Source organism: Ptychodera flava (genome assembly GCF_041260155.1).
Source record: "Ptychodera flava strain L36383 chromosome 23 unlocalized genomic scaffold, AS_Pfla_20210202 Scaffold_23__1_contigs__length_28996876_pilon, whole genome shotgun sequence".
Taxonomy (NCBI): Eukaryota; Metazoa; Hemichordata; class Enteropneusta; family Ptychoderidae; genus Ptychodera; species Ptychodera flava.
The window spans coordinates 16,140,728-16,152,580 of NW_027248277.1; positions in this window are offsets into that span (position 1 = coordinate 16,140,728).

Below are 11,853 nucleotides of genomic sequence, written 5' to 3' on the forward strand. Positions count from 1 at the left end.
GTACATACCATTAGCAGGCCATTAGTCGATACAAGAGCTCATTTCCATATCCCCACGTTGTTGTCGGGCAGTAGAAATCAACGGAGACATTTCTCCAATTTCTCGGGTGAACGAAACACCCAATTCGACTTCTCCAGTTACTCACATCAATGCCCATTACAAATAAAGACTAGTCAACCATTTTCGGATGAAAATTTTCGAAGTTCTATGTCAGAAACTAACTTTTTTACCAGAGCGATGTCAACGTGTGTCCTGTCACTTCGGCTTCAGTCACGTGACCTGTAATTTGTTAATACGTTATCGGTAAGGAAAAATTGCTACATTATCGTAAAGTTTTACTACGTTTTCGGTTAGAAAAAAAATACTACGTTATCGGTTCGTTATTACATTATCGGTTGATTTGATACGTTATCGGTAAATTTTTACTATGTTAGCGGGTTTGATACGCCATGGCTTAGATACTACGTTATCGATTGTAACAGGTGCCTCTACGTCGTTGGGCCGGATTCTCATATCTGTTTACGTCAATGCGATGGCCGTTCTCTCTTATCTATGCAACAGCATCTCCAGTGTTCTGCTCCGTTTGACGATCGTGGACTTGTGTGTAATTTTTGTGTAAAGCATTGTGTTTGTTGCTGGACTAGATATATGTACAATGTTGATCATTTTAGTGATGTTTTATTGCTGTGGTGTACACAGGTGTGTACAACAAACGTGAATGCATTTGTTCACCGTGACAGTGTGTGGTAGACTCAGCGACAAAATGTGCCGAGTGCATTGTCTCAATGTTCGTAGACTTACATGTGTTTATGAATAGAAATACATCACTAAAGATCTTAAAATTTTACCGTTGCATGATTTGAGTCCTACAGAGGCGTTGTCAAAGTGAGGGACCGCTGACATAGGGGACTGATATTTACAATATATTTTGGTTCCACCACTTTATTGGGTCTCATTGTGAACCTCATGAAGTAAATAAAATTTCACCGACTTACTTTTGTGAAAATGAAACGTTTTCTGCCCGTAGGGCTGCCACAGAAATGGCGGCAATTTTAAACGACAAGCATAGGTAATGTTGTTTTCTGAAGAATTTCTCGTGATGACACCTGATTTTTATTCTTGATTTGGAAAGGGAGTGGTTTGAGGTCTCCTCGAGGAAAATTTGAGCCAAAATTTATAAGACTTCGTTTTCGAGGCACAAACTGTCTTCAAGACATGAAAAGCTCCTGAATAATTCTTAGACGCCCCAGTTTTATTCAAAATCATGTTGAGCTGTAATAAGCAGTGGTTGCAACAGGTTTTCGAAGCCATGAAAGTATCGAGTTATTGATATTGGATGACGTTATTTCAATGTGAGCACGATACATGCGTGTTTAAACTCCATAAGCCCTGGTCACTGTTCCACATAGGGGATTATTGGAAATCAATGAACATCAATACAGGACTATTGATCGGGGCGCTATGAAATGACTTTTGGGCCGCACGCTAAATGAAGTCTTCCTCATATACGATTCTTCTAAACGTCTTGCGTTAAAATTGGCGAATAAAGATTGATATTTTTCATTGACGGGGAGATAAGGTAGAGAAACGCTAAGAAAGGAGAATGGACTCTGACGTTTCAGAACCGAAATGCTTGATTCTAACGCATAAAGCCTTATTACTATCTTTGCTTATTTTTGATTAGATGAAATTTTGAAATTTTTCATGGCCTTCGTACATTCATCCAATTTCTATTGTTACGTGCAGAGAAAACGAACAAAAGGGTGAACTCAGCAGTTTCCGTTTAAACAAAATTTATTACGAAAATAAAACTAATTGCTAAGTTAGGGATAGATACAAGCTTTAAAGTGTACAGACTACTTATCTCAGCTGGGACGGCAAAGCTCCAGTCTCAGAGTTGTAACAGTCAGTCGGATGAATGAACAGTCCTTCGGCTTGCAGGCTTGTAGTTGCACAAAGTCCAAAGTAAAAATCCAGCGTTGGCAGTGAAGGTCTTGGAAAGTCTTGAGAATGACTACTGCTGGAATTTAGTAACACACAAGATCTTAAGAGACATGATCCCAAAAGTCTGACTGGAAGCTGAGCACGTCCCTTTTATAAAGGCATATAAGAACAATCTAGAACTTTTATTGACATGCTAATTACTGTTCTAAAATTATCTCCCTTACACAACTAATCAACTTTCCAGAACATTCCAAACATGACTAATTGAATTCAAGGTTGTGAGGTCATCAAGGGCAGTGACCTTGAGAATGTTCTAGACTAATTGAACTCAGGTCATGATGAGTGTGGGGGAAATGACCTACATAACACACCCCCTCTTCAAAAAAAAGAAAATTTTTCAAAGAAAAATCTTTCTTTTACAAATGTAATCTTGAAAAGGATTTAAGTACTCAAATTTTGTTTTACTCTAAAGTAAAATTTCTTGAAAGTGAACAACAATAAACTCTAAATACGAGAGAGACAGTCTGCAATTAAATTGTCTCTGCCTTTGATATGTCTAATGTCAAGATTAAACTCCTGTAACATTAAACTCCATCTTAGCAATCTCTGATTTTTGCCTTTAAATTTCTGCAGAAAAACAGGAGGGTTGTGATCAATATAAACTACTATTGGCTGATTTGAAGAAGTAACATAAACTTCAAATGCTGTAAAGCTAATATCAAAGATAAACACTCTTTTTCAATTGTAGAGTAGTTCTCTGGGATTTGTTAAATTTGCGTGAAAAATAGCAAACAGGATGATCTACACCATGACTATCCTCTTGCAATAAAACAGCACCAGCAGCCGTATCACTAGCATCCACAGCTAATTTGAATGGCAAAGTGAAATCTGGTGCAGACAACACTGGAGCACTTTGCAGTATGGCTTTAAGTGTATCAAATGCCTGTTGGCATTGCTCTGACCAAACAAACTTTACTTTCTTTTAAGTAAGTTAGTCAAAGGCTCAGTAATTGTGGAGAAATTTGGACAGAATTTTCTGTAGTAACCAGCCATACCGAGAAAGCGCATCAGTTGTCGTTTGCAGTTTGGTATTGGAAAACTTGAAATGGCACTGATTTGGCATCAACAGTTTTACCTCACCCTGTTCTACAGTATGTCCGAGGAAAGTCACCCTCGCCCAGCCAAACTCAGATTTGGCAAGGTTGACAGTCAACATTGCTTTGCTCAGTCTCTCAAAGAACTTCCGCATGAGCTTGATGTGTTCCTCCCAGGGTCACTATACAGGACGACGTCGTCAACGTAAGCTGCACATCCGTCTAGCCCGGATATGACGTCGTTGATCATCCGTTGGAACGTTGCCGGAGAGTTCTTCATTCCGAATGGCATCACCTTACTGGAACAATCGTCTGGTGTAACAAAGGCGGATATTTCACGAGCACGATCCGTCAGAGGGACTTGCCAAAATCCCTTCAGTAGGTCAAATTTCGTCACATACTTGGCTTTTCCCACTCGGTCGATGCAGTCATCAATCCTCGGGATTGGGAAAGTGTCTGTCTTTGTTAAAGTGTTGACCTTCCTAAAGTCCGTGCACATACGATAACTGTGATCTGATTTGGGAACAAGTATGCACGGCGAACTCCAGTTACTTTTACTGGGTTCTATAAAGTCATTGTCCAGCAGGTATTTGACTTCTTCCTGGAGATATTTTGCTTTCGTTGGATTCAGTCTTTATGGATGTTGTTTTACAGGCTTACTGTCCCCGACATCAATATCGTGATAGATGACGTTTGTCCTCTTTGGAACATCTTAAAACAGGTGTTTATATTCGTGGAGCAGTTCTTTCACCTGTTGTTGTTGTTCTGGCTGGAGGTGTGCCAACTTTGTAGACTCCAGCTTCTCCAGGATTTCTGAGTTCTGAAGCTTGACCGAGCCCAGCTTTGAGTTTAGAGTATTTTCACTCAAGTCAGTTTCAGTATCACTATCTTCATAATGGCCAGAACTGACGGTACTGACAGGCTGAGTTATAGTAGGATTATCCCTATCCAAATATGGCTTAAGCATATTTATGTGACATAGCTGTTTTTGTTTTCGCCTGTCAGGTGTTATTATGATGTAATTTAAATCACTCAATTTCTTATCAATTAGGTATGGCCCAAAGTAACGAGCATGGAGTGGTTTGCCAGGAACCGGAAGTAGAACAAGAACTTTTTGACCTGGTTCAAACTTCCGTTTTGAGGTGTTTTTATCGTATTTGGTTTCATTGACTGCTGAGATGACTCAAGATTTTCTCTGGCTAATTCACATGCTTTAGAGAGTTTTGTACGAAAATCTGACACATATTGCAAAATATTCAGACAATCATCATCGTCTGATGGGAATTTCTCTTTAACGAGCTTAAGTGGGCCACGGACTGTATGTCCAAATACAAGCTCAAATGGGCTAAAACCAAGAGTCTCCTGAATTGACTCTCTAACAGCAAAGAGCAGAAAATGAATTCCTTCATCCCACTGCTTCTCTGTGTCAAAACAGTAGGTCCTAATCATGTTTTTCAAAGTTTGATGAAATCGCTCAAGAGCACCCTGACTTTCTGGATGATAGGCGGATGACCTATACTGTTTAATGCCTAGCTGATCCATTACTTGTTGAAAAATACCAGACATAAAGTTGGAGCCTTGATCGGACTGGACACATTTAGGGAGGCCAAATAAAGTGAAAAATTTGACTAAAGCTCTCACTATAGTCTTTGTCTTTATATTTCTCAGTGGTATGGCTTCTGGGAACCGAGTTGATGTACACATAATTGTCAACATGTACTCATTTCCTGATCTTGTTTTGGTAGGGGCCCAACACAGTCTATTAGAATCCTACTAAATGGTCTTGAAATGCAGGAATTGGCTGTAAAGGGGCCTTTGGAATGGTCTGATTCGGCTTTCCTACCATTTGACATGTGTGACAAGTTTTACAGAAATGGTTACATCTTGCCTGAGATTAGGCCAATAAAAGTGACTGAGAATTTTGTGATAAGTTTTCCTGACTCCTAAGTGACCAGCCCAGGGTGTTTCATGGGCCAGGCGCAATATTTCAGCACGATAGGGCTTTGGAACCACAATTTGATGTTTTATAGCCCAATCGTCATCACCAAAACATCTGGAGGTCTCCATTTACGCATGAGAATACCAGATTTTGTATAATAGGAAACAGAGCTATCTGAAGTTTTACCTTCATCATCTACCCTGTCAAACAAAGACAAAATATCGGGGTCTTTGTGTTGTTCTGCAATGAGATTTGATCTAGAAAATGTCTGACTTTGGTCAGCAGAAGTTTTACTGGAAGTTTCAAATCCACGAGGGATAACGGAATGATCCGTGTCAAACACCTGACTGAGAAAGGTGTCATTTAAGTCAACATCTGTGACATTATTTTTGAGAGTATTTTGATTCTCGGAAGTTTTCTTTGACATGGCTCGAGTAATGGCACATGATGGAAATAAATCGGGTATCTCTTGTTCAATTGGCTCTGGATCCTGATCTAAACTAGGATTATCAGTCACAAGTGGATTAGTAATGACCTTGTCCCCAGCAAGGTCGTTTCCAAGAAGAAGGTGAATCCCTTCAAAAGGCAAAAAAGGCCTAATACCTAAAGTCACAGGTCCAGAAACAAAGTCCGAAGACAAATAGACATTATGGAGAGGAACAGGAATGTAGTCATTGCAATCTACCCCTTAATAAGAACTTTAGAACCTGAAAATGACTTTTCAGAAAACGGCAGGGTATCTGCCAACAAAAGAGACTGGGAAGCCCCGGTATCTCTTAAATTTTGACAGGGGTAGCGGAAGAGAAATCACTAGAAAGTGATATAAAACCATCATGAATAAATGGTTCAAAAATACCCATAATGCTATCTTGAGAAGAATTGACCTTGACCTCATTAATTGGGGATGAGAGGGATTTAACCTCAGAAATGTGTTACACACTTATTAGACTCTAATTGAGTTGATGAAGAAATAAAGCCGGTGGGCTTAGATCCACTTTGACCACTTTGACTTCACGTTTTCTTTTCAATTTGAAACACTCTGACATTAAATGGCCGTCTTTCTTGCAATAATTACAAGAAGTGTACCGAACTGTTTGTCAGAAGGAGATTGAGACTTGGGATCTGATGATGTGGGAGTGTTACTTGAACTCTGTGAACTGTTGTCATTTGATTTCCTACTGTCCTTTGAAAAATTCTTGGATGAAAAGGAGGAGTTAAATTTACCTGCATTGTTTCTGTAGGAAAAGGACTGGGATGGTTTGCTGAGAAATGAAGATTTGTGAGTCAATGAATAATCATCGGCCAAACGTGCAGCAACCTCTAATGTATCTGCCTTTTGTTCATTGATAAACGTCTTGATGTCACTCCGAATGCACCTCTTAAATTCTTCAATCAAAACAAGCTGTCGTAATTTGTCATTATTCTGACTGACCTTTTCAGAAGAGCACCAACGGTCAAACAGTTGTTCTTTTGTTCGAGCAAATTCAACATAAGTTTGATCTTTCGCCTTCTCACAATCCCTAAATTTCTGACGGTAAGCTTCAGGCACCAACTCATAGCCCTTGAGAATTAATTCCTTCACAGAATCATAATCTGAAGCCTGCTCTACTGACAACTGAATGTAAATTTCTCTGGCTTTACCCACCAAAGCACTCTGCAAAAGCATAGACCAGGACTCCTTAGGCCAGTTCAGACTCTGAGCAATTTTCTCAAAATGTAGGAAATATTTATCAACATCCTTTTCTTGGAACGGGGGAACCAACCTGAAATGCTTAGTGATGTCAAACTTGTCTGAAGGGAAGAATTTTCCTGACTGTCCAAGCTCTAAACGTTTTATTTCTACCTGCAATCGCTGTTCTTCTAATCGCAATTCTTTTTCTCTCTGTCTTTCTTCCATTTCTAATCTTTCCTGCCTTTCTTTTTCTTTCATTTGTAATTCCATTTTCTTAATTTCCAAATCTGCCTGTATTTCTAGTTTTCTTAGTTCAAAAGTAGACTCGGGCTCATAAATTTTCAAGGTGGATTCCTCAAATTGGCCTAAATCAACTAAATGTTTTGCAATAATGTACTGTATTTCCCTCTTGCGCATGGATCTTTTGACTTCTACTTTAAGGAAATCGGCCAGTGCTATTAGGTCGTCTTTTCTGAGGGAATCAAATGTGTCCTGATCAAGGTCATCCATTTCGTCTGGTTTAAATTCCGCCATGATTAAATTTCGCTGAGTTCACAGTATACAGTAGTTTTGAAAAGGCTGGCAAAATGTTGTCAAACGGCTCAAAATATTCGTATCCCGGACGAGCCCCCAATTTGTTACGTGCAGAGAAAACGAACAAAAGGGTGAACTCAGCAGTTTCCGTTTAAACAAAATTTATTACGAAAATAAATCTAATTGCTAAGTTAGGGATAGAATACAAGCTTTAAAGTGTACAGACTACTTATCTCAGCTGGGACGGCAAAGCTCCAGTCTCAGAGTTGTAACAGTCAGTCGGATGAATGAACAGTCCTTCGGCTTGCAGGCTTGTAGTTGCACAAAGTCCAAAGTAAAAATCCAGCGTTGGCAGTGAAGGTCTTGGAAAGTCTTGAGAATGACTACTGCTGGAATTTAGTAACACACAAAGACATGATCCCAAAGTCTGACTGGAAGCTGAGCACGTCCCTTTTATAAAGGCATATAAGAACAATCTAGAACTTTTATTGACATGCTAATTACTGTTCTAAATTATCTCCCTTACACAACTAATCAACTTTCCAGAACATTCCAAACATGACTAATTGAATTCAAGGTTGTGAGGTCATCAAGGGCAGTGACCTTGAGAATGTTCTAGACTAATTGAACTCAGGTCATGATGAGTGTGGGGGGAATGACCTACATAACACTATCATTACATTTCAAGCATAGCTGTATCGACACTGGTCAATATAGAGGGCTCTAATATTTCAATATCCCAGTTCAGAATGATATGGCAAAAATCAGCCATAAAAATCTGAAAGATTATTGTACGTGGAAAGTGGAAAATGCTACCTTACACAAAGCCAGAGGACGATGAATTCATATAAGGGTGGCATGTAACTCCTTCGTGTCCATGATTAGTCTGACAACGTTCACACCTTAAACGAAGATTGTGCTGATGAGTAACGAGCTGTCCTCATTAGGATCACTACATCTTCACTTCATCATATGCAAAGATTTCGCCAGACTGCATTTTGCTGAAGATGTGCTTTTACGAACGTCAATCACGCCTAATGAAGTAACTCACATGTCATTATTGATTACTGATATTATTGGATCTCTCTTCGTGTTCATTCATGCAAGCTTCTTTACGATCTTCTGAAAGCAATGCGTAACAAGATTCCGTCTGCATGAAGGTTTCAAGTTGTCCAGAAGTGTTGATGTGTTAATTTTCTTCAATCAGACAGGTGGAAAAGCTGTAATCCGTAAATTTTCGACATAGATATTGACTCTTATCAGTCGTAAATTCATTGATATTTGTGATATTGAGAAAGCAGATGTCAATCACAAGTTAGAAGTAGTCTCTCTTTCTCCCTCCCCCGCCTCTCTCTCTCTCTCTCTCTCTCTCTCTCTCTCTCTCTCTCTCTCTCTCTCTCTCTCTCTCTCTCCTTGTGAATAGCAGAAACAACCGAAAGAGCTCGTACAGAACCGCTAAATATGCGTACGTTGCCAGTACATTACAATTTTGATAATGCTCAATGATTATATCATAACAGAGACACCCACGACATGTCTTGTCGTCAATGACATCGACAAAAGGACAGATCGGCTGTTGTTTGCCTTCTGATATTATCCAACATTCCCGTTATGCCGCCATTTTGTAATGAAAGTTTTCATGTCTAAGCCAAACTAATTTAAGTCTCGATAGTTTCCACTGATTTTTCACAGGGTTTACAAGCGAGAAGTATTATGCTGGTTTGATTGTCATTAAAGCAAATATGACCCCTTTACGGCCATATTGTTCGAAAATATGGCTGAAATATTGTGGTGACGTATATCTTTTCATTGTCTTTCAATGCCTGCACAGGTTCATTCCACGGTATTACACACATACATATATAGTGATTTGTCTCACCTACATATTAGCAAGGCTCTCTAAACTGTTACTAACAACAAATTACCAACGGGACTACGTCATCGACTAAAACGCAAAGACTGAGTGCGCCTTGGGAAAACACATTCAGAGTCTGAAACTTTAACATTACAGCTTTGGTCAACCACGTGCGATGGTTCACTTTGAATGTCAGTGCGTCTCTGAAGTTTAAATAGACTTATTTTTCTGAAAATGAAAACAGTAATTTTCCCCTTAGAGTCAACATAGGCATGGCGGAAATTTTGAATTTCAAGTGCCTGTAAATATTGGTTTATTTTTTCTGTAGTCCAGTTTTTGCATTTGGGTTTTATACAATATTTGTACATAGAAAATTTTGATAAAAGTTTAAGACTTTCAGTTTTGAAATGTGAACTCCCTGAAAGAAATAAATCTTGTCCAACATCTAAACTAGGCAACGTAAAAGAGATATGCCATAGATATAAACATACACATAAGCATATACACACCCAAGCCACTCCAACATGCCCAAAACACTGCCGCTAGGATTGTGTCAAAGATAAGGAAATCTAGCTCTATTGGCTTGCCCAGAATTATATATGCGCATAATTAATGAGGTTAACCATGTGTTTTCATAAGGTCTCCCATCCTACTAAATATAAAGGACATAGCACTTGTGGTTACTTATTTATTGACATAAACATGTATTTTAGGTAAAAGGTTATCGAGGTCACATGAAATTTTTTCAAAAATTTCCATCCTATAGTTATCCCTATATACCAAAAATCAGACATCTAGCTCTATTGGCTCGCTCAAATTTAGATATGTGCATAATTATTGAGGTACAATATGTGGCGTCATAAGGTGTCCCATCATACCAAATATGAGGGTGTAGCACTTGTGGTTACTGAGTTATGGACAAATATGTATATTTGAGGTCAAAGGTCATTGAGGTCACGTGACATTTTGTCAGAAAAATTGCAAATTGCTAAGTTATCCCTATATACCAAAAATCAGACATCTAGCTCTATTGGCTCGCTCAAATTTAGATATGTGCATAATTATTGAGGTACAATATGTGGCGTCATAAGGTGTCCCATCATACCAAATATGAAGGTGTAGCACTTGTGTTACTGAGTTATGGACAAATATGTATATTTGAGGTCAAAGGTCATTGAGGTCACGTGACATTTTGTCAGAAAAATTGTAAATTGCTAAGTTATCCCTATATACCAAAAATCAGACCTCCTAGCTCTATTGGCTCGCTCAAAATTAGATATGCACATAATTAATGAGGTACAATATGTGGCGTCATAAGGTGTCCCATCATACCAAATATGAAGAGTGTAGCACTTGTGGTTACTGAGTTATGGACAAATATGTATATTTGAGGTCAAAGGTCATTGAGGTCATGTGACATTTTGTCAAAAAAATTGTATTGCAAAGTTATCCCTTGCAAAGTTATCAGAAAAATTGTAAATTGTTAAGTTATCCCTATATACCAAAAATCAGACCTCTAGCTCTATTGGCTCGCTCAAAATTAGATATGCACATAATTAATGAGGTACAATATGTGGCATCATAAGGTGTCCCATTATACTATATATGAAAGGTTTAGCACTTGTGGTTACTGAGTTATGGACAAATATTTATATTTGAGGTCAAAGGTCACCAAGGTCACGTAACATTTTGTCAAAGTGTCTGAGATATCTGCGTGAACGGATGGACTCACGGATGGACATGACCCAATCTATAAGCCCCCTGAACTTTATCTGTGGGGACTAAAAACTGTGTCACTGCATCCTTTTTGCAATATGAATACGATGAGAAACTAAATTTTATTTTTCTTGGCCGTATACCAGTACATGGGAGTCTATGGAGAACAGCCTTATAGGATACATGGGAGTCTATGGAGGTGTAAACTAAAAAGTCCTCTAACGCGGCCAAATTTGATCGCATCGTGAAACAAATCAACGTGCATCTGTATGAGGTAGGGTACTATCCTTGTACCAAGTTTGAACGAAATCCCTCCAGGCATCTCTGAGATATCTGCGTGAACAGACGGACGGACGCATGCACGCACGGACACACGGACCTGACCAAACCTATAAGTCCCCCCGGACGGTGTCAGTGGGGACTAAAAAGAATTGGCACAGGAATATCTCAGATATCTGCATTCATAAGCCCCTGTGCATGGACACAGCATTAATATTAATTTCATCCTGGGGACCCTGTGGATCATACCTGGGGACCCTGTGGATGGATATCAAATACAGGAAAGAAAACGGCCGTCACACAGCCATTTATGATCAAATCATTACAAAAATCGGCGTGCATATATATGTGATAGAGATTAATATAGGTATCAACTTTTAATGCAATCGCGCCCGGTATCGCTGAGAAATTTACGTGAACGCCCGCACAGTCGTAAAATATAGAAAACAAAATGGCCGCCACGCAGGCATTTTAGACCAGATCAAAACAAAAATCAATGTGCATATGTATAACATATAGAGTAATCTATGTACCAAGTTTGAATGGAATCGCTCGTAGCATCACTGAGAAATGTGCGTGAACATACGCACCAACATCAAGTACAGGAAACAAAATGGCTGCCAGACGGCCATATTGAATCAGATCGTAAAACAGATCGACGTGCATATGTACGGCATAGGTGATAATCCTCGTACTAAGTTTGAATGAAATCGCTTAAGGGGTCTCTGAGATATCTGCGTGAACGGACGGACGGACGGACGCACGGACGCACACACGGACGCACGCACGCACACACGCACGCACGGACATGACCAAATCA